The sequence below is a fragment of the Amblyomma americanum genome, chromosome 11, assembly GCF_052857255.1.
Source record: "Amblyomma americanum isolate KBUSLIRL-KWMA chromosome 11, ASM5285725v1, whole genome shotgun sequence".
Taxonomy (NCBI): Eukaryota; Metazoa; Arthropoda; class Arachnida; order Ixodida; family Ixodidae; genus Amblyomma; species Amblyomma americanum.
The window spans coordinates 112,718,700-112,743,118 of NC_135507.1; the positions used below are offsets into that span (position 1 = coordinate 112,718,700).

The 24,419-nt window shown below is 47.9% G+C and overlaps 1 protein-coding gene across 8 annotated transcripts in view; it reads right to left on the reverse strand.

The window, feature by feature from the left end:
• LOC144111045 (receptor-type tyrosine-protein phosphatase mu-like) overlaps window positions 1-24,419 on the reverse strand; it is a 392,283-nt gene that overhangs the window by 240,119 nt on the left and 127,745 nt on the right. The window contains exon 1 of one of the 8 annotated variants that reach the window (XM_077644153.1): window positions 2,133-2,251. The exons of the other annotated variants lie outside the window; for them this stretch is intronic. The gene's annotated coding sequence lies outside the window, so the exon portion shown is untranslated. Of the gene's footprint in view, window positions 1-2,132; window positions 2,252-24,419 lie in introns of those variants that run through there. 8 annotated transcript variants of the gene reach the window in all.

Below are 24,419 nucleotides of genomic sequence, written 5' to 3' on the forward strand. Positions count from 1 at the left end.
GACCGCGGCCTCGAAGGTGTGCGGCACAAGGCAACCAAAAGTTACTAGAGGAAACTTGAGCTAAGCGCTGTCCTCGACACCACATCGGCCCCGCTGCGAGCACCTGCTGCCCTGCAGCACTCCTTCCGACCGAACCTTGCCCCTTCTTAGATAAGCCACCGCTACTGCTTATGCATATTTTTGCAGCTATTACACCGACATTATTGTTTGTGTTAATTTAACTGCACCCGGAATCTTCTCTTCTCTTTGTAACCTCGTAATTCCCAGTCGTTTACGCTTCGTTGCCTTGCCTTTTGGAAATCACACTGTTACTCTTAAGCCCTGTGTGTGATAGTTTTCTATTCCTACTCGATTCAGAGTAGAGTTTTTATTGGTCCAATCTGCCTCCGGTCAGCGGTTTATAAGGCTCGCCTTCTTCAGCGCGCGAGATGGAGCAATTAGTCGTCCCTCCCCCTCCAAACCTACACAGTGTGCAGCGGTCGGTCCAACTAATTGCGGCAGCCAGGGGAATTTCCTGACTGAAATTTTCCCGGCGCTCTCCTCTGATTGACTACACAGGGCGCCAGTGGCCATTATTGGCCACTGAGAGTTTCTGAGCGCTAAGCAACATTCATGAGGCTCGACAGAGACGAAAGCTGACGTGCTGAACTACAGGTTGCACCTAGTGAGCTCAGTAACATCGCCACATCTCAGCAAGAACATGAAGGCCTTCTTATCTCTTTTCTTAAATTAGTAGTTTATGCAGAAAGGAGATGCCGTGGTATCTGTCTCACTTCTCGGTGGACACCTCAACCGCGCCGTAAGGGAAGGCAGGGTGGAAGTGAAAGAAGAAAGAGAGAAAGTGGTGCCGTAGCGGAGGGCCCCGCGGAATCATTTCGATCACCTGGGGATCTTCAACATGCACATCTCACAGCACACGGGCGCCTTTTGTGCTTCGCCTCCATCGAAACGGGGTCCGCCGCAGTCGGGTTGCAAGATTTAACTTCATAGTTTTTCAGCGCAACGACACACGGCCAGAGAAAAGAAGCAGGAAGAGAAGCAGCGCTGACTGACAACTGTTTATTCAGGGATGCACATACAGCTTAATTACACGCAGACCAGCGCAAGCGCACACGTACCATGCAAGGAAAAAAGAATAAGCGAAAAGGAACGCATCGCACCTTTATCGCAAAGAATTTGAAAGGAACGTCTTTTCTGCGTTATACAATACAAGTGAAGTATCGCTAACACATTCTGACCAAGCTCTCTGAATATATATGCCTCTATCGCTTCACGGGTTGTTTTTAATTTCCTTCTGCTCAGAATCCTTACTCCCGAAAACATCGGAGTACAATCCTTACAAATAGCGCAGTGCTCGACAAGGTTAGCACTTTCCCTATTACATAGGTCTCTTGCGTACCCCCTGAGCCGGTAGTTTTCGCAACGCCCTATTAGCCCGATGTACGACCTGCCACACGTCAAGGGGATTTCGTGAACAACGCCTGTGACACATTGCGCACAGCGGTTGCCGTGCCCCTTTTTTACACCCACGTTGTTTGTTTTCCCCTGTGATGCGTCTCGGCCAACTGCCCAAGCTTCCAAGGGACTGAAAAGATCAGTGGCACGTCGTGGCGGTTTTCCACCTTTTTGAGGCCATGGGAGATTTTGTGCACGTAGGGCATCACTTCAGGCCTCACTTTATCCTGCCGAGGGGTTATTGCCTGCTTGCCTGCTTGCCATAATGTTCTTGCAATTTTTCCACCACAACTCCGGTTACAACCGGTTCACTGTCTTCATATGGTATGCATGAACCATCTCCTTCTAGGATGTTCGAGTACCTTCCATTGGATTATCATATGGGATCATACTATTCCGACCACTAATCCACCTTTACCTGCCCACTAATCCCCACTAATCTACTTTAATTCATTTTCTAGTCGGCCTACATCTGAAAGTTTTGGGGACCATAAGAATATTTGGGACTGGACCAACTTCCAAATTTTGGGGGTCCACAGATTTTCAAATTTCGCGGGTACCCCATCATTGGTGCACGCATCGTCACGAGGTGTTTATGACGTCACGACTGTCGCAATCGCATTCACAGATCGCATACCATTGCAGAAGGATAGAAACTTGGGCGACTGGGCGCTTACCACAACTGGTGCAGTGGTGCACCGGTTAAGCGATGCGCCACTTCTGCGGCCGGCAGCCGTTTCAAACAGCCACCGGTGGCGCTTGTGGCCCCCACGTTGCTCTTCCTGGGGTCCCGTAAAGATCATGCGCAGTGCCACTCAAGGTTGGGCACGACACCTGGAAAATGCATCTTCGATATCGATACCAACATAAATTGTATCTCCTATACCAGATACCGAACCGAAATTGGTTTCCGATACGTACTCGATACTATATCGTCTATAAACCATTGAAATCGCCAATATTAATCATCATCCTCATCAGCCTAACTACGCCCACTGCTAGACAAAGGCCTCTCCCATATCTCTCCAATTAATCCTGTCCTGCGCCATCTGCACCCCCCCCCCCCCCCCCCATACCCCATACCCGCAAACTTCGTAGTCTCATCCGCCCACCTAACTTCCTGCCGGCCCCCGCTATGCTTGCCGTCTCGCGTAAGGACCAGCGGTTATCTTGCCTTCGCATTACATGCCCAAGCCCATTTCTTCCTCTTGATTTCGACTATGATGTCATTACGCGTTTGTTCCGTCCCACACTTTGCCCGCTTCCGGTCTCTTAACGTCACACATATCATTTTTCTTTCGATAGATCACAGCGTTGTCCTTAACTTAAGCTGAACCCTTTTCGTTAACTTCCGCGTTTCTGCCCCGTAGGTGAGTACCGCTAAGATACATGTGTTTTATACTTTTAACTTGAGAAATACTGGTAAATTGCCATTCACGATCTGAGAGAACCTTCCATATGCGCTTCACCCCATTATTATTCTTCGCTATTTAACTCTCATGATCAGCGGTCACTACCTGCCCTAAGTTGACGTATTCGTTTACCACTACCAGCACCTCGCTACCAGTTGTGAACTGCTGTTCCCTAGCTAGACTGTACAACACTACTTTGGTTTTCTGCACCTTAATTTTTTTGACCCACCGTTCTGTTCTGCCTATCTAACTCATTGATTGTTCTCCTGAGTAACTCAGCACGGCAATATGCCACCAGCGAATCGCAGAATATGCATGCATTCTCCATTAACTCTTTTCCCCAACTTTTCCCAATTCAGGACTCGGAATACCTCCTTTACCTAATGTGGAATATTAGAATACCTCCAATATTAATACAGTTGGTATGAATCATTCCGTAGTTTCTGAAATTTTTCGCGTATTCAAAGTGGCACACTGTATTTGAAACGATGTAAAAGAATCCAGCCGGATGAATTTCTTTAAGGTACACTGAAGTATCGGAATGAAGCCATGGTGACGTTGAGATGGCTACCTCCAGAAGCAGCCTAGAAAGATATTTTAAAGCTAATGTTCTTGATGCGAACCGGTTTGTGAGCACTTGACTACATGCGAATAAACTTGGAACTGTTTTTGAAACTGAGTATTAAGCGCGGTTGCCTCTGCCTTTCCCCTGCGCTAAAATGTGCGAGTTCCGTACGCTTGAGAAAGCCGAACAGTAACGACACTGGCAACACTGTGCCAGAACCTTAGGCTGGACCGTGACTAAGCACCAGTATGAACTAGCAGTAGTTGCTACACGACAGCTGAGAGCGTCTGAAGTGAAGTTGCGTCAGTCAATAGAATGAGCAACGCTCCGACATCAAATTATGTGCGAATATTGGCCAAACCGCTACTGTTACGTATAAAAAGTTTAAAAAGGCTTACGGAGAACATTCCCCTATCCAGGGCACAAGTATTCAGATGGCACAAATGCCTTGTAGCAGGCCGAGAAGAAGTCGATGGCGAAACTAGTGCGAGACGACCTTCAACCTCAAGATGGGATGACCATGTGGAGAGAGTGAAGTGTCTTACCAAGGACGATCGTCGACTGACGGTGATAATGATTAGTCATGAGTTCAATTTGAACGCTTTCACTGTCTGTCAAATCTTAACACGGTATTTATATGTGCGAAAAGTGTGCGTAAAGATGGTTCCAAGGAACCTCACGACTGAGCAGAACAACAGAAAACATGCGTGTCTTGATTTTCAGGAATGACCTGAAAGGGAGCCAGGATTCTTCAGTCGCGTTAAAACACGTGACGTCGTGTATTTTTGAGTACGTTCCCGACACAAAACGCCAAAGTCGGGAGTGGCATTCTACAAACTCTCCCCGTCCATGGAAGCCGAGAATAAGCAAATCAACATTTAAATCGATGCCCATTTTTTTTTTACAGTCGGAACATCGTAGACAGAAAATTTGTGCCTCCAGGGCAAACTTTCTATCAAACTTTTTATCGTGAAGTCCTTGAAAGACTCGAGAAACGGGTGGCACGTGTGCGACCAGGCAGCACTGCACGGACATGGATGCTTCACCATGACCATGCACCTAGTCACAGGGCTATGTCCGTCAATGACTTTTCGCCAAGAAATAGCATTCCTGTAGTTCCTCAGCCCGGCTATTCGCGGGATCTCAGTCCCTGTGACTTATTACCCCGGCTCAAAACCCACTTTAAAGGGCGTCACTTTGGTACTGTGGATAATATCCAGAAGAACCTAACAGACGAACTGAAACGTATTCAAGCAGAAGCCTTCCAGAACTGCTACGAAGATTGGGAACGTCTCCGTCGGTGTGTAACTGCAGAAAGGAACTATCTTGAAGGGGACGACCTTAGCGCATGAAAAGAATAAAAATTCATGGTTGCAAAAAAAATTATACTCATTAATTTTGTAGTACGCCTATAGTATCGTTAATATACATGATATACTATAGACAGTAAAACGGCAGACTGGGCTAGGTGCTTTTGCATCTTAGTGGAATGGCAGCGCACAAGCAGACACAGACAGCGCTTCTCCCTTTCTTTCTGTCTGTGTTTGCTTGTGCGCTGCCATTCCATTAAGACGCTAAAGAAGTATCTTAAATACTGATATTCGTATTAGGTGCTAGCGATACCTAATAGCGATACATACCTAATAGCGAAGCTGCAGGTATCTTCGATACTGCCCATGCCTGGTGCCCCGGTAGGCAGGTGGCAATTCCACTGAATTTAATTGAATTAATTTCGTTTTCCACCTGACATGGGGAGCTGGTATCTCACAACCCAGAGGGCACTGCTACGTTCAATAGTGGACAGCTTTTGATGACGTTGCAACGTCATGTGGCCTCTCTTGACCAATCATAATTTAAATTCCACCTGCTAAAGTGGGCACAGTGCTCACAATTCTGTGGGCAAGTTGCTACCTGCCAAGCTGGGAATGTTGTGATGCCGTCACAAGGTCGCGTGACCTGTCTTGGCCTATCGTGGAATTTCGTGCCAGAGAAACAAGAATTTTTTTGTGAGCCAACAACATAAAAGCTGTTGCGTTAATAAGAGAAATCTCGAATATTAAAAGTGCTCATTGTGAGGGCGAGGGTGAGGAAGGGCCAGGGAGCTTCACGAAGTGATGGTGAGGGCGAGGGTGGGCTAAGGAATTTTAAAAAACTTAGAGGTTGAGGCAAAGCCAACGATTTAATGGTGAGGGTGAGGGAGGAAAAACAAAAATGAGGGCATTCACCTGCCACCGTGGCTCAGTGGTAAGGGCGCTCGGCTACTGAACCGGTGTTCCACGGTTCGAACCAGGCCGGGTTTCGATGCAGGCGAAATACAAAGGCACCCATGTGCTGTCCGATGTCAGTGCATATTAAATTACTCGGGAACACTCTACCAGGGCACCTCTTTCTCTCCCTCTTCTGTCACTCCCACATTACGGGTGACCGCCGAGATGTGAAACAATTACTGCGCACTTCCCCCAACCACCCTTAAAAAACCATTTTTAATTTTTTTGTGCCCACCTCTGCTCGTAATGTCTAGTGCTGATGCTGCAAAATAGCGAACACACCGCCGCTGCAGAGTAGGGTCAGCGCGAGAAGAGGGCGCCAAGCCCGAGAGATCGCTCCGAGTTGACGGCATTCGTCAACGCTCTCTCAATGAGCTGATGAAAAAACAGATTCCCTAAGTTAAGTTGTACAGTCAATCCGCAAAGTGTACCGAGTAGCGTAACTTGTCTAGAAGCGCTCCGGATTGCTCATAATGGGGCGTTTTGCGCCATCGTTCAAATTGGACGATTTGAACAGGCCTGGTAACGAGAGGGTCAAGCCGAGAGTGGGGCTCTTTCTATGGCCTCCACACACTGATCCGCCGCTACAACTGCTGTGGGGCTTCTCTTGATGCTGAACAGCGCTAATAAAGAGACGCAATTACGAGGAGCATTACGATGGTTGTGGTTTGTTGGATATAGAAAAAGCTCATTTAATTTACTGTTGTTATCGGTCAGCGGCGGAACAGAACGCTGCGCACCTTAGCCAATTGCTGCTAACTGCTGTTTTCTTAAGTTTTATCAGGGGTGTTTCTCTCCAATGAAACAAGCAGCAGGGAAGGCTAACGAGACACCCTTGACGCTCGCGGTAAAGCTTAAGGCCCGTCGGCATAGAGAGCCGAAACGGTTTGGTTTGGTTTTATGGGCTTTAAAGTCCCGAAGCGACTCAGGCTATGAAGATGCCGTAGTGAAGGGCTCCGGAAATTTCGACCACCTAGGGTTCTTCAACGTGCATTGACATCGCACAGTACACGAGACTCATTTCTCCTCCTTCTAAATGCGACCGCCGTGGACGGGATCGATCCCGCGTCTTTGGGGTCAGCAGCCGAGCGCCATAATCACTGAGCCGCCGCGGCGGCTTTAGAGCCAAAAAGGGACCTCTGTTTATCATCAGGCAGCGCTGCCTACCCAATGAAACGTTCCATGTTGGAGGGATCCTGGTATGTTTTCCGTATGGACGATATGAAAACCACATGGCGCTGCCTACACCGCATACATCGTATGGAAATCATGCGCATATAATACGGAAGCGCTTAAAATGGAAGAGCACAAACACAGGACGAAGAGAGGCACGTACAACACAGACGCTGAATTACAACTGATGTTTATGCGAAAGGTGCACACACATATTAAGTAGTCTCGGGGCAAGCTGTCAGCTGAGTCAATCTCAGGGGCGGTCTAAAGGACCGGATAAAAGCGATAATATCTTGAAAGCTATAGAAGTTCTAACAAGGAACGAAGCCTCTGGGAAGGGTGACATGAGAGAATGAAAACAACAAGGTGAAGGATGGATAATGGGCATGCGGTCGGGTAAAAATGGAAAAAAGTGAGATAAGATCACTTGTCTAGATAGGCAGTCTCTTTTGACAATAGGCTGATGGACGGACTGCTCATAGACGTGTCGCCACGGACTTGACACGAACGGTTTTCACATGGACTCACACGGACTCTTCGTCCTGTGTTTGCGCTGTTCCCTTGTAAGCAATGTTAAACCACCTAGCCCGCAACAACGCCCTCGTATACGGAAGCGGCGCAGATTTGTATACCTCTTTGCACATCACATGACATCTTCATACGAGGCGCTTCAACAGGGCTGCCGAGACAGGAAGACAGTGACGAGACGTGCCCTGGCCACGCCACGGCCGCCGCTGAGTGGACTTCCGCCGTGGGATTCGAGGCCCACGAGCTGCGGCCCCAAAAGGCGGCCGTTTCTTTTGCGCAGCCTCTTTGTTCGCCACGGCTGATAACGTCTAGAGACCGCCTTTCTCAGGACGCGTTGTTACGCTATACGCTAGCAGGAAGAGCGCTCCCGGAAATGTGCACGGAGCGCGGAACTTAAAGCAGAGACGGATGCGCACTGCATAGAGGTTGCTTCGCCTGCAAGCTTCTCGAAAGCGCTTGTAATTTTGGCGCGAAGTAGCCAAAATTTGTTGATGGAGCCTTAATGGCGAGTCACTTCGGGCCAATGGGTAACAAATACGGAGAATTTTTGCTGCATTTGAATCAGGGCGAAAGCATGGATTTGTGCTACGCAGAAGACGAGGGTGAGCGGGCACTGGCGCGGGACGGAGCTCTGCAGATTTCGCCCGTCAGCCGGAATTTGCCCGAGAGACATGGCACTAGCAATAGGTGTACATATTTGACTTCAAATGTATTTTTCGAGCAAAATTCATTCTTCTCGTCCGGTATCGACGCTAGTTTCGTGGATACACGAGCGTCTAAACAGTTCAGTGAGCTGGTAGGAGCCGTGGAACCGGAACAATTATCGCCTCACGCGTTAAACACTTCAGAGAACAAAGGCCATACAGGGAACACATCATCCGAACGTGCAACTGCAGTGGCTGGGGAACATAAGCGACCACTAATTAGCCAGACATTGCGACGCATATCCCTCCACGCTACACCAGAGCCAGCGCTGCAGCCGCATTTGAGGTCGCCTTCAGCGGCAGCAGGAGTGGGCCGCTTTCCCCGGCGGAGTGAGCCCACCGCGGGGCCCTTACGTCGGAAGCTGGGCTGCGATTTGCCCCGGTAGCCGCGCAGGGCAGTTTCCCTCGTTGCCGCCGTCATCGCGCACCCCAACCGAAGGCCCAAACCGCATTTTAACCTCCCCTTCATTGCCAGTGTATTCACGGCGTTGGCAGCGTCAGTCACGCATTCAACTGTGCCCCTGGTTATCCACCGTTTCCGCACTGTGCCAGTCTCCGCCCAGTTTGTTCCGCGTGGAAACAGTGAGCCGCGCCAGAGCACAAAACCGAGGCATATGGTCGCTTGACCAGAGCTAAAATTTGGGCATGTTGGTGCCGGTTCATTCCGATGGAAGGACAGCGCAAAAAAGAAAGAAAGGGACGACACACTCCAAGCCGCACAAGACGAGCGCTCATCGTGTGCGCATTCTTGTGTCTCAGTCCCTTCCGCTGAAATGAAATGATCCCTGAATTCAGTCGCAAAAACCATTTCTCCAATACTTCCCGGCGTTGTATTTGACCCCGGGGTTCTCAGGTCAAAACGAAATCTTTATTTATGCATCGCAAAATGCTGAGGGCTTCGCTAGGCCCACGGCCCTTTCGATACATGGCAGCATGGCATACAGCAAGGTTTAAACTAAATATATAGATATGCAAGTGAATTTTCGCAATATCAATGACAATACATCTATATGCATGTAGAAAAAAAAACTTCTACGTAATTTAAGTAGAGGGCAGAGAGATGACGCAGCATTTGAAGTCCATAATTTGTTCCTGATTGTGAAATTTCCCAGGTATTAAGCTTTGGGTTAGCGATGTTAGCTAACATGCTGACCAGCAGTATTGAGTATACACAAAATGACTTCGATGAATTGCAGAAAAAGCTAGAGCTTGAAATAATGAAAAACTAGAAGCTAATGAGCGAAAATCAGGAGCTCAGTTCCCGATGTGCGGCCTTGGAAAGAAACTCTCGGGACTTTGAGATACGACTAGTGCAAGCTGTACAATACTCTCGAAACATGAACATTGAAATCAAAGGTGTCCCAGAAAAACAGAATGAAAATATCGATTTGATCCTGTCAACACTTGGGAATGCAGTTAAGGAACCAATAACTAGCTTGGATGTTGAAGCCGCGCACCGTGTTCCCACTCCCAGCTCTGGCCAATCTAACATCGTGGTCAGATTCAAGTCCAAAGAAAAACGTGATGTCATGCTGCAAAAAGCGAAAAAAATGCGTCTGACTGTTGAGGACGTGGGACTTGAAGGCACGGAATCAATATATGTAAGTGAGCACATAACACCACAAAACAAAAAACTGCTTGGAGCCGCATGTGCAAAGAAAAAGGAGATAGCCTGGAAACACGTGTGGACGAGAAATGGTGCTATCTACGCACGCCAGACCGATGAATCCAAAGTGATCCGGCTATATCTACAGGATGATTTGTCAAAAATGACGCAGTGAATGCCGTCGATCATCACACCTACTTTTACCCGATTCTTTCGCTTGCATGGAAGAGACGCCACTCCTCACCCCATGTGAATTTAACTGCTATCTAAGAAAAAACGACCGCGGTAAATGCTTACAAGTCCTACATTTGAACATGCAGTCTGCTCTAAATAAGGCAGATGAACTAACTAATCTTTTGACAAGTCTTGCGTGTTCATTTGACATCATCATGCTCTCTAAAACGTGGTATCGTTTCGATACCGATGTTATTCGGATTCCCGGATACGATACATTCTTTCTTAATCGCAGCTCGAAACGTGGTGGGGGCGTTGCCCTTCTAGCAAAGGAAAACTACTCGTTCCAGGTCTTATCAAACCACTGTGTGAACGACAAGAATATCGAGATGCTTACAGTCGCATCTGCCCGACAAATCTTTACCGTCGTCTGTCGCCCACCACAAGGCAATTTAATCGAATTCTTTCGCATTTTTGATAGGGAAATAACATTTTTTTCTAATCATTACCTACCCTGTATAGGAGGGGATTTTAATATAGACATGAGCACTAATAATTCAGCACAACGAGAATTCATGACCATAATGCAAGCCGCGGGCTTCCAAAATCTCATTATAGACCTACACACATAACTCCCAAATCTTCTTCCACTATCGACCTTTTCATTATGAATTATAGTGTACCTTGTACTGCGGGACGTCTTGCAGTATTCATTGGTGACCACATCCCTATTTTCTTGCGCATTCAGAAACAACCTCTTCCAACAAATACCTCAAATTATAGCCGGCAGTTTATTTCACAAAAGAACCTTGAAACGTTTAGAAGTCGCATACAACTAGTGGATTGGGGTCATGTTTTCGCTAGCGCTGACTCCGATACTGCTTATAATACTTTCTTGAGGCTTTTTTTACCCGTGTATCAAGAATGTTTTCCTGTCACTAAAGTGAAGATGCCAAAAAAAGCTCGCAAACCTTGGATGTCCGCACGACTTGTACGACTCATGAAAAAGAAACACAGGATGTTCGCTAAATTCATTAGAACTAAGGATACCACACTTTTGGCTCAATTTTAAGCATTGCGCAATCGCTTGAACAATGAAATAACGTCAACTATGACTGCTTACTACAATAACATATTTGATGGGGAACTCTCCAGTAATCCTAAAGAAAAATGGGAACGTCTTAACCTGCTGTTAAACAGGATTACTCGTCCAAACAAAAATTACAACCTTGAAAGTTGAAGGTGCGGAACTAAGTGGATCGTGCTTGGCCTACGATTTTAACATATTTTCTACTTCAGTTGGCACTCACTCTCACAACCCTGCCTGTTCGAGATTTTTGGGTAACAAAATTTCACAATCCTTGTTTTTCGAACCAACTAATGATAATGAGTTGTACATCAATCTAACAACCTTGAAGGACACGGCAAGCCTAAACTCTTGCAATATCATCGCTCGTAATAAACATATTTTGCCCGTGAGAACGAAGCTCGACCTTTATTACGCTTTTTTCTTCTCATATATACGTTATTGTTACTTGGTATGGGGAAATACTAGTGTCAAATATACAAAAACTTTTTACACTACAGAAAAAAATGCTACGGATCATTACAAAGGCTTCATTTGACGCCCCGACTCGGCCCTTAAGACAGATATAAATTATTCCGGTTAATAAGCTATTTGATTACAGGTTTGCCTGCTTTTATAAAAAGATAACTGCACGAAATGACCCTTTCTTGAGCCGAATTGTTCCTCTTGTACTATATACTACACCCTATGCAACTCGAGACCATGGAATGTTTGCAAACCCAGATGCAGAACAAACTATGGTTGTGCGATGTTAAAATATATTCTTCCGAAATGCTTGAACACCCCTCACTATAGCAATTTAACAAAAATGACTTCTGCAATTAGGGAACTGTTCATTGACTAGGTTGTATTTTGTTACTGTATTGAAATGTTTTTACCTGTCATTTCTCTTTTTTTTCTTCTTTCTCTAACAATGTTTAACAATGTATAATGACTCTGATGTGTAACTGTCTCTGCTAATGCTGCCGACTTCTACGGGTGACGAAGCTTGTCAAGCGGTCATTGCGAACCGCTTTTTTTCGTCACCCACGGTTTTTGTACGATGAAAGCTGAAATAAACTTGACTATTAACTTTCAAACCGGTTTCATAGCGCCTGTACAATTTGACTTTGTCTGTGATGGGAAGTAAGTTTAGTTCAGTAAAAAGTGGTTGCGTGTGAGTGTAAAATGGTGTGTTCATGATGGCGCAAATTTGTTTCCTTTGTGGAATATGAAGTTTATTAATATTTGAATCAGTAGTTGAGCCCTATACTAAATGGCAATAGTCTAGACTGGAAAAACAGATTGATTTATGTATTAGAAGTTTAATATTCTTTTTGATAAACATGCTTGTAATTTCCAGAGAATACCAAACACGAGAGATACTTTTGTTGTTAGCGACTCTATGTGCTTCCGTGTTTCATGACATGTGTTCATCGAAAAATACACCAAGGCACTTAGCTACAGGTACAAACTGAATCGTCTATTTTTAGAGCAGGTAATTGGCCTGGTATACGGTTTTTTGGTCGAAAAAACGGCTTTTGGTTTTTTTTTGTACTGATATTTAGTAAATTTGTTGAACTCCAGGATGATAATTCTGTGAATACTTGATTTGCGTCTTTAATTACGTGAGCTGCTTTGAGCTGCTAAGAAGCATAGTGGTGTCATCAGCAGAGATGACGAACCCTACTGCTAATGGTAATGAGGTCACTAATGTAAACACCAAATAAAAGATGCTCCAGGGTACTTCCTTGTGGTACACCTGCGTAAATTAATTTCATATCAGAATGCAGACAATTTATCTAGGCCATCTGCTGACGGTACTGCAGGAAGGACTTGAAAGAAAGTGCTATGAAAGCCACAGTGGTCTAGTTTTGTAGCGAGAGCTACACTACGCTAGTCAAGGCCGCGCTTGGCGTGGTCAGTCGGCGTGGCTGTCGGCGTGACCGAAAAATTAGGACCATTCTATTGCAAGAGCTTCCCATAGATAGCGCCAGCCACACCCGCAGCGCCTCGGAAACCTCTGACCCTCATGCCCTCTCTACCGCTGCGCCACGCAGGCACGTTCCTACAGCTTGGATAAAGCGGGCAATTGTTGTATGTCACGTGGTTTTTCACATAATGTTTGTGAAAGAGAAAACAATGGCCGTGTCTGCGCGGGCAAGAGGAACGACTGTCGCATCGCACCCTTAAAGGCGCAGCTTAAGTGTCTCCCAATTTTAATGACGAAAATCGGTGGAAGCCTTTGACTGGACAGCCTCCTTTGATTTGCTGCTGCCTTCTTGATTTGTTACCGCGCTTCGACAGAGGCGAAACGCAAAAGGCGCCCGTGTGCAGTGCGATGTCAGTCATTAGATGTCAAGTCATCACAGCAAGGTAAGCTGGTACCCTGAATATTTCTTTATCTTACAAAAGCTTTCGGTCATTTAAATCATCACTTAACTTCAGAAAATTGAACCGTATGGTTTTCGTGGCAAGGCGGCAAGTTTGACAAAACATTATCTGCAACATCGCAACATCACAGCCAAGTAGTTGGAATTGATGGGCATACCTATCGGATTCACTACAGATTTCCAGAGGCGTTCCTCAAGGTAGCATTCTGGGACCCTATTTTTCAATATGTACATCAATGACATCAGTAATATTGCTCCCTCTGTAGAATTCATGATATACGCATACGACACCAGTTTTTTTTCAACAGGAAACAATTCTGAAGGCTTATTTGACACCGCGAATTTAATAATGGCTGCGCTTGAAAACTGGCCAAAAAATAGCTTTTTAAAAATCAGCGTGCCTAAGTCTAAGCGCATCCTGCTACAAGGCAAAGGCAAAATCATGAAAACACAAAAATTTATCCTTACATTCTACGCCCATCGAAACAGTGCCGTTATTTAAAACACTGGGTGTCATTTTCAAAATTTTTTGTTGGGACGCCCATATTAATTACTTAGCAAGAAAACTGTCCTCTGTGGTTGGTTTAATATACCGGCATCGCAATGTACTACCGCGCAATGTCATGATAATAATATACAATGCGCTTTTCCTGTCCTATCCACTTAGTATGGGGATGTACAACCAAAGAAAATTTACAAAAGCTGCATGTATTACAGAAAAAAGTTTCTGCTAGCTGTGAAAAATGTGCATAATCGTTACCACACTCGCGTACTGTTCAATAAGTACCACGTTATGCCGGTGATAAGGACTTATGATATGCAGGTTGTGTAGAAGCTTCAAACAAGAATTAAAAAGGAAGCTTTTTGCAATACCTATCACGCCTGGAAAAAAAATGTTAAGACACATAACACGCGTCCATAACGAAGACAGGAGTGCAGACATTGCAGAATCGACTACCTAGGATACGAAATGAATTACACGACAATCAAATATTCCTTAAGAATATCTCTTTCAAAGCTTTGAAAGCATATTTCATGACTTGACGGTTATTTTCTTAGTGTTGTTTGTTTGTTTACTTGCTTTGTGCCCAAGTGACCGTATAGTGCCTTGTGTTTTCCTTTTTTCTCGCCCATTTCAATCTTCTATCAGATCTGTGGCTTTGAGCTTTGTATAATGAATGCTGTTCGATGCGCTTTACTCTTTTTTTTTGGAGGATATCACTGACAAACTGTTCTTTAGTCTGGATATAAGTTCCAAAATTTTTTTCATGGCTTCTGTTCTGGCGACGCTGTAAACTGACCAGTGCATAGGGGGGTCTGCTGCCTCGTCAAGCGGTCTTCATAACAGTTTTTTCTGCAGGCCTCCAGCACGCTGTAAACTGTAGTTGGTGCAAATAAACAGTATTATTATTATGGTAAAGATTACCGGATGGTCAAAATTACTCCACCGAGATACGTGAGACACTGACTGCGTCGTTTCCTTTCCTCCAAAACCAAGAGTGAGCAATGAGGTATGGCATGATTACGAAACATAAAACTGAGCAGGTGACAAGACACAGGAGAGAAGCAAGGAGGACAAGCTCTCACTAGCAAGATTATAGGCCATGCAAGGCCATGCAAGATTATAGGCCATGCAAGGGACAAAAAGGCACGTGAAATCATTGAAGCCTTGCACATTGTAAGTTACGGGCCTGATAAGTGTGTTAGTGAGGCATCAATACACCTGTATAAGAAAGAGCTTCACTTTCTTGGTTTGATAAGATGATTTCGTTGGGTGTGGTGCATTGAGTGTTTGTGGGGCATGCGTTTTGCTTTTGAAGGAAAGGGGTTTCGCTCCATTAAATCAGTTGTTAGTCTGAGCTCGTCCTGTTTGCTTCTCTTCTGTGTCTTGTCCCCTGATCAGTTATGTTTTGCAATCCCTTCAAAACCAATTTTCATTTTTATTTCCGCACACCTCACTGCACCTCTTTCCCTCTTCCCTTTTTCACTCCTAACTTCCCCCTCGCTTCGTTCTCGGCGCAGTTGAGGTGTTCACCAAAAACTGAGAGTTACTGAGCTGCTTCCTTTCCTGAAAACCCAACTTTTTTTTTTTACCGGACCAAAGCGTAGGCGATGGGTTCTGCATGTACAGGGGAAATAGCAAAACGCGGAGGAACAAAGAGAAGCAGTGCCGTTGTTTCATCTTCATGTGTCGCGCCGTTTTCGGTAAGGCGAGAGTTCCGACCGCTTGGTGCACCAATTTGAACACGTAGTGAGAGATTTCAACGATGGCCGAAACAGTAATGTACGGAATTGGCAAAAGAAGGCTCTCCGCTTGCACAGGCTCAAATGAGACTCGGGTATTGCTCGTTTTCTGTGTGCTGGATACCACACTCGGATGAGGTATTGGGGAATGCTTCCGATGGGTTCTGCTTTGCTTCCTCGCCACGAGTTTGGCAAGATGGGGAACTAAAAGCATTTGCTGCGGAAGAAAGTGGACAGACCAGTGGTGGTGTACGGCGACTGTAGACAAGACGCAAGTTGTTGCCTCCTCGCGCTGAGCAATGCCGCTGGTGGATGGCAGCAGGCATCCGTTTCCACGGTGGTCGAGCACACGCTACGAGATCATTAGGTGTGCTCAGGAGACTGCTCGCAGAAACATCAAGGAGGGCGAGCTCGGCGAATCCGGAAGTCAACGTCAGAGGCAGTTCTGTGAGAAATCGACGCTTCCTCGACCCCGCTAAAGCCGAGCTGTCGGCAGTCTTCCCCGACAGCTGGAAAAATGAATGTGAAGTAGCTCAGCTAATCCAGGATATACAAAGCGAAAGCTGTCGGCGTTCATTGGTGTTGGCGTTGACAACGTTCTAGACGCCGATGATTTTGAGGAATGCAAGGGCGCGTGCGCTACGCTCTTGCATGCTCTATGCATGCGCGGCGGAGGATACAAGCCACGAAGTGGCCGCTCGCCTTGGGAGAAGGTGCAGTGGAAGAAGACGCGGCTCCTACGTCAGAGGCTACGGGAAGCTGCGTCTACCGACCCCGAAGTCATTGCCTGGCGTGAGGCTGCCAGTCTACGTAAGGATGAAGCACGGCTTGTATCCTCCGCCGCGGAGCAGCCGCAGAGAGGACCGCGCATGCGCAGTGAGGTGCAAAGCTAAGTGTGACGTCACGCACGGCGCTGCGCAGAGACCGGCGAGGCGACGGCGCGCAGCGAACACCGCCGACTCGGCGCAGTTGGTTGCCATGGTTACGGCGCATGCGCAGAAGTGACTAGCGCGGACTGCCTGAAATGCGCTGCTGACACGCCTAGTGTAGCTTTCGCTACAAAAGGAGGTTGCACGCGCCGCAGGAAGAGCCTTCGCAATCGAACAGCGTGCTACTATGGCTATACGCTCGCGGAAGGAAGCGAAAGGTGTCTGCCGCTTTAGAGGCAGCGGTGACCGCCAGGGCTGCACTTTCGTGTCCTCTCGCATCGCTGGCATCATTGGTGCCGCGAATGACGAGTGCGGAGCAGTCGCCGGGTGCGCGCTGGCCCGGCGGCAGCGCACTTTGCCCGCCGCTCGTGGGCCGAGGTCGGCGGCGCAGCGTCGGAGGCCGGCGGGGGCGGCGCGGAGGGCGCGGCTTCGGCGCAGCCAGCTCGTCATACAGGGGTGAGGTTGACGACGTTCGGCTTCCAATCACCTCAAGGATTGCATTCATCTCGCCGTTGTCCTCAACACCCTCGAAAGCGAGGCGCGCACTTGGGGGACAGACAATGGTCCCAAAATTTACACTCTCGCCACCAACCTTACCACTGTGCTCGATTAGGCGATATTTTAGGCTGCAACGGTCCATTTGTCCTAAGCACACACGGCCACAGGAATCTGATATGTGACATTGCTAGTACAGGGCCCAAACGGAAGACGACGCTGCTGCATCCAGCAAACAATTCACAAATGGTAATATATTTTTCTGGCACACAGATGACCACTTCTGCATCCACTTCAAGGGCTTCCTTTTTCAGGCAGTGCGAGAGCTTGCGAAGATAAGGCACCACCACAACTTTGCTCAAATCGTCCCTCTTATGTGGTTCCTGTCGTTTTTGGCCAAGTCTTGCGTCTCACTCCAGCGAATGGCGTGCGTGAGCGCTAATGCAAGTGTCTGGGAGTTGAACAAAGTTGTGGCGGTGCCTTCTGTTCACAAGCTCTCGCACTGCCCGGAAAAGATAGGCTGGTCTAGAAACGTGCTCGAGGAACCGCCTCTCCAGAGGACGACGCCCGCTTCCTACAGCGGTGCTGGCCGATCGATCAATGAATGGCGCTCAAGTCGCAACGACCAAAAATAATGACGGAATGACATTTCGGCGGCCACACGGGAGCCTTGTTCACAATGAGGCAAAACATTGTGGCGGTGCCTCTTATATACGGCATATATAACGATCCCAGACATCTCGCGTAGATATAGGCGGCAAATTGCCGTAATAATCAGTGACTCAACATTGAGTCGTGATTTCTTGTCTTTCTTTTTGGCGACCACACGTGCCTCTGCCCAGAAGATAAAGTGGCCGGCAGATAATGAACGCTCGGCAAGCGCATTTTGTTATGCGCCGATTCTTCACGTCATTCATATGTTCACGTAATCTTCGTGCATAATCTCCGGTTTAGCCGATGTATGCTGATGGACAGTCGGCATATCGAATCTGATATGCAACGCCTGGGAATTTTTCTTTATTCAGCCCGTCCTTGACATTGACAAGTTGGCTCCTCAGATTTTTAGATGGAACATGAGCGGTGTGCACACCATAGGAGCGTAATTTACGCAGAAGTGTATCGCTGATGCTTGGGACGTATGGGAGTGCCATTCGCTTTTCGGTGCTTTCGGTTGGCTGCATGCCAGGGCGATCAAGTTTTCGCTGCATCAAGTCCATGATTTGCACGTCATTCAATCATTATTTTTGGTCTGTGCGACTTGCTAATATCATGTATCATCCCGACCAGACGGGATTCCGTCAGAGCCTTGACTACAGGCACTCGAACTGTTTTCCTACTTTTCGCGTGGGGATCGTGCCACTGTTTCGTTTCTATCTGCGCACGAGAGGAAAACCGGCGCGCTTCCACGTTCCTCGCTAGGCTGCTATTGATGCTGGTGCTCGACCACAGCGTCGGCAGGTACGCGCGCAGTGCTTTCAGCGTGCCTCTGCGGCGCAGCAGACAGGCTTCATAACCCGGAAAAAAAAAAGAGGCTGACGCCGCCCTGGTAGCTTCAAAATTGAAACGTGCCTACGTCGCTTCTAGCATGCGGCGAATAAAAAAACAAACGCGCGTCTCCACGCCTCGCTGCGTCGCTCGGAATGAAAGCAAAGAAACTCTCAAGGGTGCGAGATTCAGAGACAGCTGTTTCCAGTGGTCGATACAGTAATGTTTACTCATTTTTGTTCTCCAAAAGTGTCTGCAGGACGTCTTTATGCTGTCACTAGAGACGTCACTGGGTTTGCACAACTCAGCGCGACGCGTTGTCATGACGCGTTGCAGTGACGTCATGCGGGAGGTTATCACATGTCAAATTAGTATAATAACTATAAAAGTAACCTCGACCTCGGCAAGACGGCATCAGCGTCGTCAAGTGTATCTCTGCGTCGTTCGCTTCCTTTCCGCCGGTTTTATTCTTCCATCTACATAACCAGCCTGACTACGCCCACTGCAGTACGCAGGCCTCCCCCATGTCTCTTCAATTAACCCTGACCTTTGACAGCTGCAGCCACCGTATCCCCGCAGATTTCTTAGTCTAATCTGTTCACCTAACCTTCTGCCGCCCCCTGCTGCGCTTGTCATCTCCTGCAATCCACTCCGTTAACCTTAAGGACCAGGGGTTATCTTGCCTTCGAATTGCATGCCATCCACTATAATGGCTCGCATTTTTACACCCCTTTCGTGCAGATAGTCCTTTTCTTCCTCTCCAGCAGCTCGATCTGGACGTCCACCGCAGACATGCGGAGAGTCACATACGCCAGGGCGTTCCCCCTCGCCTGCTGTGCCTTAAAACCCACTGTGGTCATGCGATGAGGGGCGGTCACACTGCGTGCGACGTCTGTTGTCGGTGAGACATACCTCCACCTTGACGTCTATTGCCGATTTGTGGTGACTCCCATTCGGTTCCGCATCTTGCAGCGTCCCTTATCGAAGCCTTCTGAGTCACTGAAGCCAGGGGCGGTGACTCTTGCTGCTAACGTTTGCTTGTCGCGCACTGTCGAGCCATGTTTCGCCACGCTGCACGACACCCAGCGCGTCACAACAAGCAGTCGGAGCACTACCGGAATGTGGTTACATCTACCAACCTTTAATCACTGCTCTCATCCTGCTCCTTTTCTGGCCAAGTGCGGCTATATAAACTTTGCGCTTTTCATTCAGGTTTGGACAGCATCTGTATTTATGGTCTTGCTGTCTCTTATTTCTGCACGTTGAATAGCGAGTGCAGTGCCAAATGGTGATAGCGGGCTCAAGGCTGACACTTGCCAGGCATAGACATGCCTATTTGCCAGCCCCCTAGGAAACTGTACCATATTCATTGTTGATCTCAAATTAGTGAGAACATATCTATTATGAAGGAAGAGTGTAATGAGGTGTCGGCCCGACCGATTCCTCGCCATGTCTTGTCGGGTGGGCTAACTCCTGTGGTTCGTTATATTGTTCCTTATTTCTGACTTCAAGATGCCTTCAGGATGATGACATGAGAAGTACTGCTTTTGCAGACGACAGTTCTTCTGCAACCTTCAAACAAGCGATGCCGACTCGCGTGCCCTTCGTGCGGAGTTTGAAGCACGGCTGGACGAGGGCGAAATTCCTTGGAACCGCGAGCCAGCCAGTGAGTCATCAGACTCCGTGGTCGTCGACATTCGCACCTCCGTCGTTCTGCTGGCGCTCCTTGCGACACACAGCCTTCAGCGAAAGCCCCCGGGATTCCGTCCTTGGGGCATGCCGCCCGTCGAAGCGCGCCTCGGAAAGGGACGTCGTCGCTGCCTACGTATTCGCCCGCGTGTCGCAAGAGCATGCCGGGCAGACACGCTCGGCGTAAACAAGAGATCGTACAAGCAGAGCACGCGTATTGCACGTTTAACAGGCAAAACCCGGGCGCCGTTACAACCTGCGCCCCAGGTTTATTCTATGTTTATTAACATTATTAATGTTTATATACATTATTAATGTTTATTAACATTATTAATTATCTTCCGAAGCAGCGATACGCTGCTTTGGAACATAAGTGTGTCAACACGCCGTCTCTTTCTCTGTTCACAAGAACCTTCTGAAACAATCGCCGAGTCGTGCATGTCGGTGGTTCCTCATGCACCTGATTTTCATTATTTTTTCCGGCCGCATCCGCCTGCTTGCTCTCAAGGAGGGACTGAAAAGAGGAGAAGACAAGGAGGTGCCGTGTGCAAGTCTCCGGAGTAATGTCAACCAACCGGCCGTGACTTACAACGATCGAGTCATTTGCGACCACGCCCGTCGACACCACCGTCATCATCCTAGGTTGCGCTAAACTCAGCTGGGAGTGCCAAGGAAGAGCGCGGTAGCCTTGCGTCGGAACCGCTTTTTGCATCAGCAGAGAATGCGTGCCGCCACGGGGAAGCTCACAGCTAGACGAATATGTGTCATGAGGTTCTGACTGAAAGTCAATAGTTTCAAGCACCAAACTTACCAGGTATGCCTGACGACTTCTGAGTTGAGCTTCTGATGTATTGCTTCTTAAAACTAGCCACTGGGCACCGAGTTCCGTACTAAGACCGGAGGTGGTCATTCTTGTCGGATGTATTCATCTCAAATTCAATACGTATTTGTCAAAGGTCTATAATGCATTCAAACCAATCTCCTACTAAGAAAAATAGCCTGAATGCCATTTTTTTTCTCAGGTCTCTAATGTCACTCCGCAACAATGCGGTATTGCTCTCTTACAGGTGATGTTAAACCCATTTTCGCTCTAACCTGAAATAGACCGGCCAATCATTAGAGCAAAGGGCTTCCATTGACCAGCAAGTAACAGGAACGAGAATGGGGCATTAGAATGACGTGCAAGGACATGCCACAGCGATATCAGAACATCTTTATACCCCGCCCGGGCTCATGATTATATACTCCCAATAAGAAGCCGACCAACCAGTGTTAGCTGTTAGCAAAGACTCGTATGATAATTTTGGCCTTATGCAAGCGAGTGAGCAGGCACAAATGAAGCGATCTAACTGCTCCCACGTTTACCAGCGAACATATGTGTATTTGACGTGTTTTACTTCTGTAGGTAATCTCTTGTACTACATGGGTTATATGTGTAGCTGAACATGCACGATCACTAAAAGAATTAGGAGGTGGGCATGCGTCTTTCACAGCATTGCGCAGAATGCATCGTGTGTAACCGAGCGGCAGAACATGCGCCATGAGAAAAAAAGATGCATGCAATGCAAAGTGTGTTAACCACGACTTCGGGAGATAAACATTTTGGGCAGAAATAGAGATACGAAGGCACGGGAGGCTTTGGAAGCGTTGCACATAAAAAAAGAGGAGACGCCATATCTTGAACGTTTTGATTGGTGCATGGTGCATGGCGCATGCCTTGAATTTTCTTTATATTTCCTGGCCCGGCAGCGAATAAAGAACGCTTGTCCTCCTTCCCTTACTTGTGTTTGTCTGCCTTTATTTGTTCCGTCTTAAACGCAGCGTTTCTTCTGGTGCACAGCATGGCGTCTTCGCACTTCGGGTCACAGAACTGGAATTTGGGCAGCCGTATTTCTGGTCATTGGTTTAATGGTGTGGCATTGGGTGTGTTATTTGCGATGAAACTGCTTAAAGCTTTAATGTGCGCGCAAGCATAAAGAACGCACTGTAACTTGTTTCGCGGAACACCCACCGACAGAGCTTTCGCATTTTCCGTGCTAACAGAACCGACGTCAGCCAGAACGCCAATATTGCGAATGAAAAGCCAGAACGGCGAGATACTGCCCTTGCCAGGGCAAATATAAGAGCGCCACGTTAAGCAGGGAGGGCGACAAGATGGCGAACTAGTGCTTACACGTGCACGCTGGCTCCACGCAGCGGCAGGCACCGACACAGTCAGGCTCGCTTAGTTGCTGGAGACAAGAGACGAACAACATCGCCCGTGTAGGGCTGTGGAAGATAATACGAGCTTTGCGTGGCGGTGCGCCTGTGAGAAGACGGCATGCCAGTGCTCGATGCTCAGACAACGCTGCACGGAGACGAAACATGCGGCATCACGCGAACAGGAAGCGCATTACTTACCTGAACAGTAATTGCATATGCCTCGCTATTGACGCTCGCCTCTCGGATGCATCGCCCTTCCAAAACACTGCATAGCTCTGCGGCGGTCCCCTCATGCGCATCTAAAACATGCATGATAGTTTTTGTAGCGATAGCTACACTACGCCACCTCTTCGAGCCTTCAGCGTGGCCACCCCTGGTCACGTGACTAGCCACGTGGTTGGTCACGTGGTGCAGAGCAGCTGCTAGCTGCCACAGCTGTGCGCATGCGCCGTGTCAAGTGGGACGAAGATGAAGAAGGAACGCCCAGCGAAACGGAGCGGCGAAAGACTGACTTTGCAATTCGACTGAGCGAGTCCCAATCGACCAGCTGTAGCTATCGCGCCACTGCAGGTTTAACCAGAGCTAAACCACAGCCGCTTTTTCTTCACTTGCAGGAACCCTGCCCTCCGCAGAAGCCATCAATCACACTTGTGTGTTCGCGCGTAAAAATGCACACAAGCGGCGCGCACGCACACCGTCCAACGCTATCACGGCCCTTGGTGGCGCTGTGGACGGACGGATGCACAGTTCCTGTAACGACATCAGAATATGCATGCATTGTTGTAGAGAAGAGACTGCCCGCCAACACGGGTCCACTGGGCAGCACGCGATGACGCACCGTTGGACTTCATTTCCACTTCCGCATCGAACATGAAGGCGACTTTAAGGAAATTAAGCGACGAGTTGAGGGAAGTGAACAGGGAAGGAGCAAGGAACGATGTGAAGGTGTCGCCTTTACTTTGTGCACTGTCCTTGAAATGCTTTTTCTTCTCCGCATCTATTTTTTGCAAACAACGTCCCCTCTTTCTTACCGGAATAGGTCCGGGGAATGTTTCGTAGAGTAATTACGGAGTTATTGTTTATTGGCTTTGGTGCGTAGTCGTGCATTGTCTTCGTGTCGATTCGCGCTGCTCAAGAGTAATTCACTGCATAAAGGTCGTAGTGCAAATCATCATCATTGTCATCGTCATCAGCCTGACTACGCCCACTGCAGGGCAAAGGCCTCTTCCATGTCTCTCCAATTAACCCTGCCCTTTGCCAGCTGCGGCCACCCTGTGCCTGCGAACTTCCTAATCTCATCCGCTCACCTAACCTTCTGCCGCCCCTGCTACGCCTGCCTTCTCCTGGAATCCACTCCGTCACCCTTAAGGACGAACGGTTATCTTGCCATCGCATCACATGCCCTGCCCAAGCCTATTTCTTCCTCTTAATTTCGACCAGGATGTCATTAACCTTCGCTTGTTCCCTCACACACTCTGCCCGTTTCGGGTCTCTTGACGTTACACCTATCATTTTTTTCCCATCAACAAGAGCCAAAAAATGACGAAAACAGAAACAGCGGTCTGTTAATTTAAGCTCATAGTTCTTCATCCCAACGGTACACAGCCAAAGAAAAGAAGGAAGAGAATATGCAACCTTTGCTTCCTTCCTTTTTTCCTTTGGCTGTGCGCCGTTGCTATGAGCTCCAATCAAGAATACCCACTAACCCAAGACCCAACTCTACTGAAGCGCTCTGTTACAAACAAGATTGGATTCTTAGAGCAGGAGTACTGTGAGCCCTCCCACCACCGTACGCCACACCGAAAACCGCGAACACGATACGTCACCGAGACACAGTGTAACCGACGTATACGTCAGTCTCCTCGACAGAAGGGGCACAGAAGGTTGCTGACACAATCACCCCGCATAAAAGCAATCCGTTCAACCTCAGTGATCCCAGGCGTCATACGGCTTCCCATCCTGTTTTCAAAACAACAGAGCCGCAAAACAGCGGCACAGAGTCCCACTAGCGACATTGGGCAGAAAGACGTCT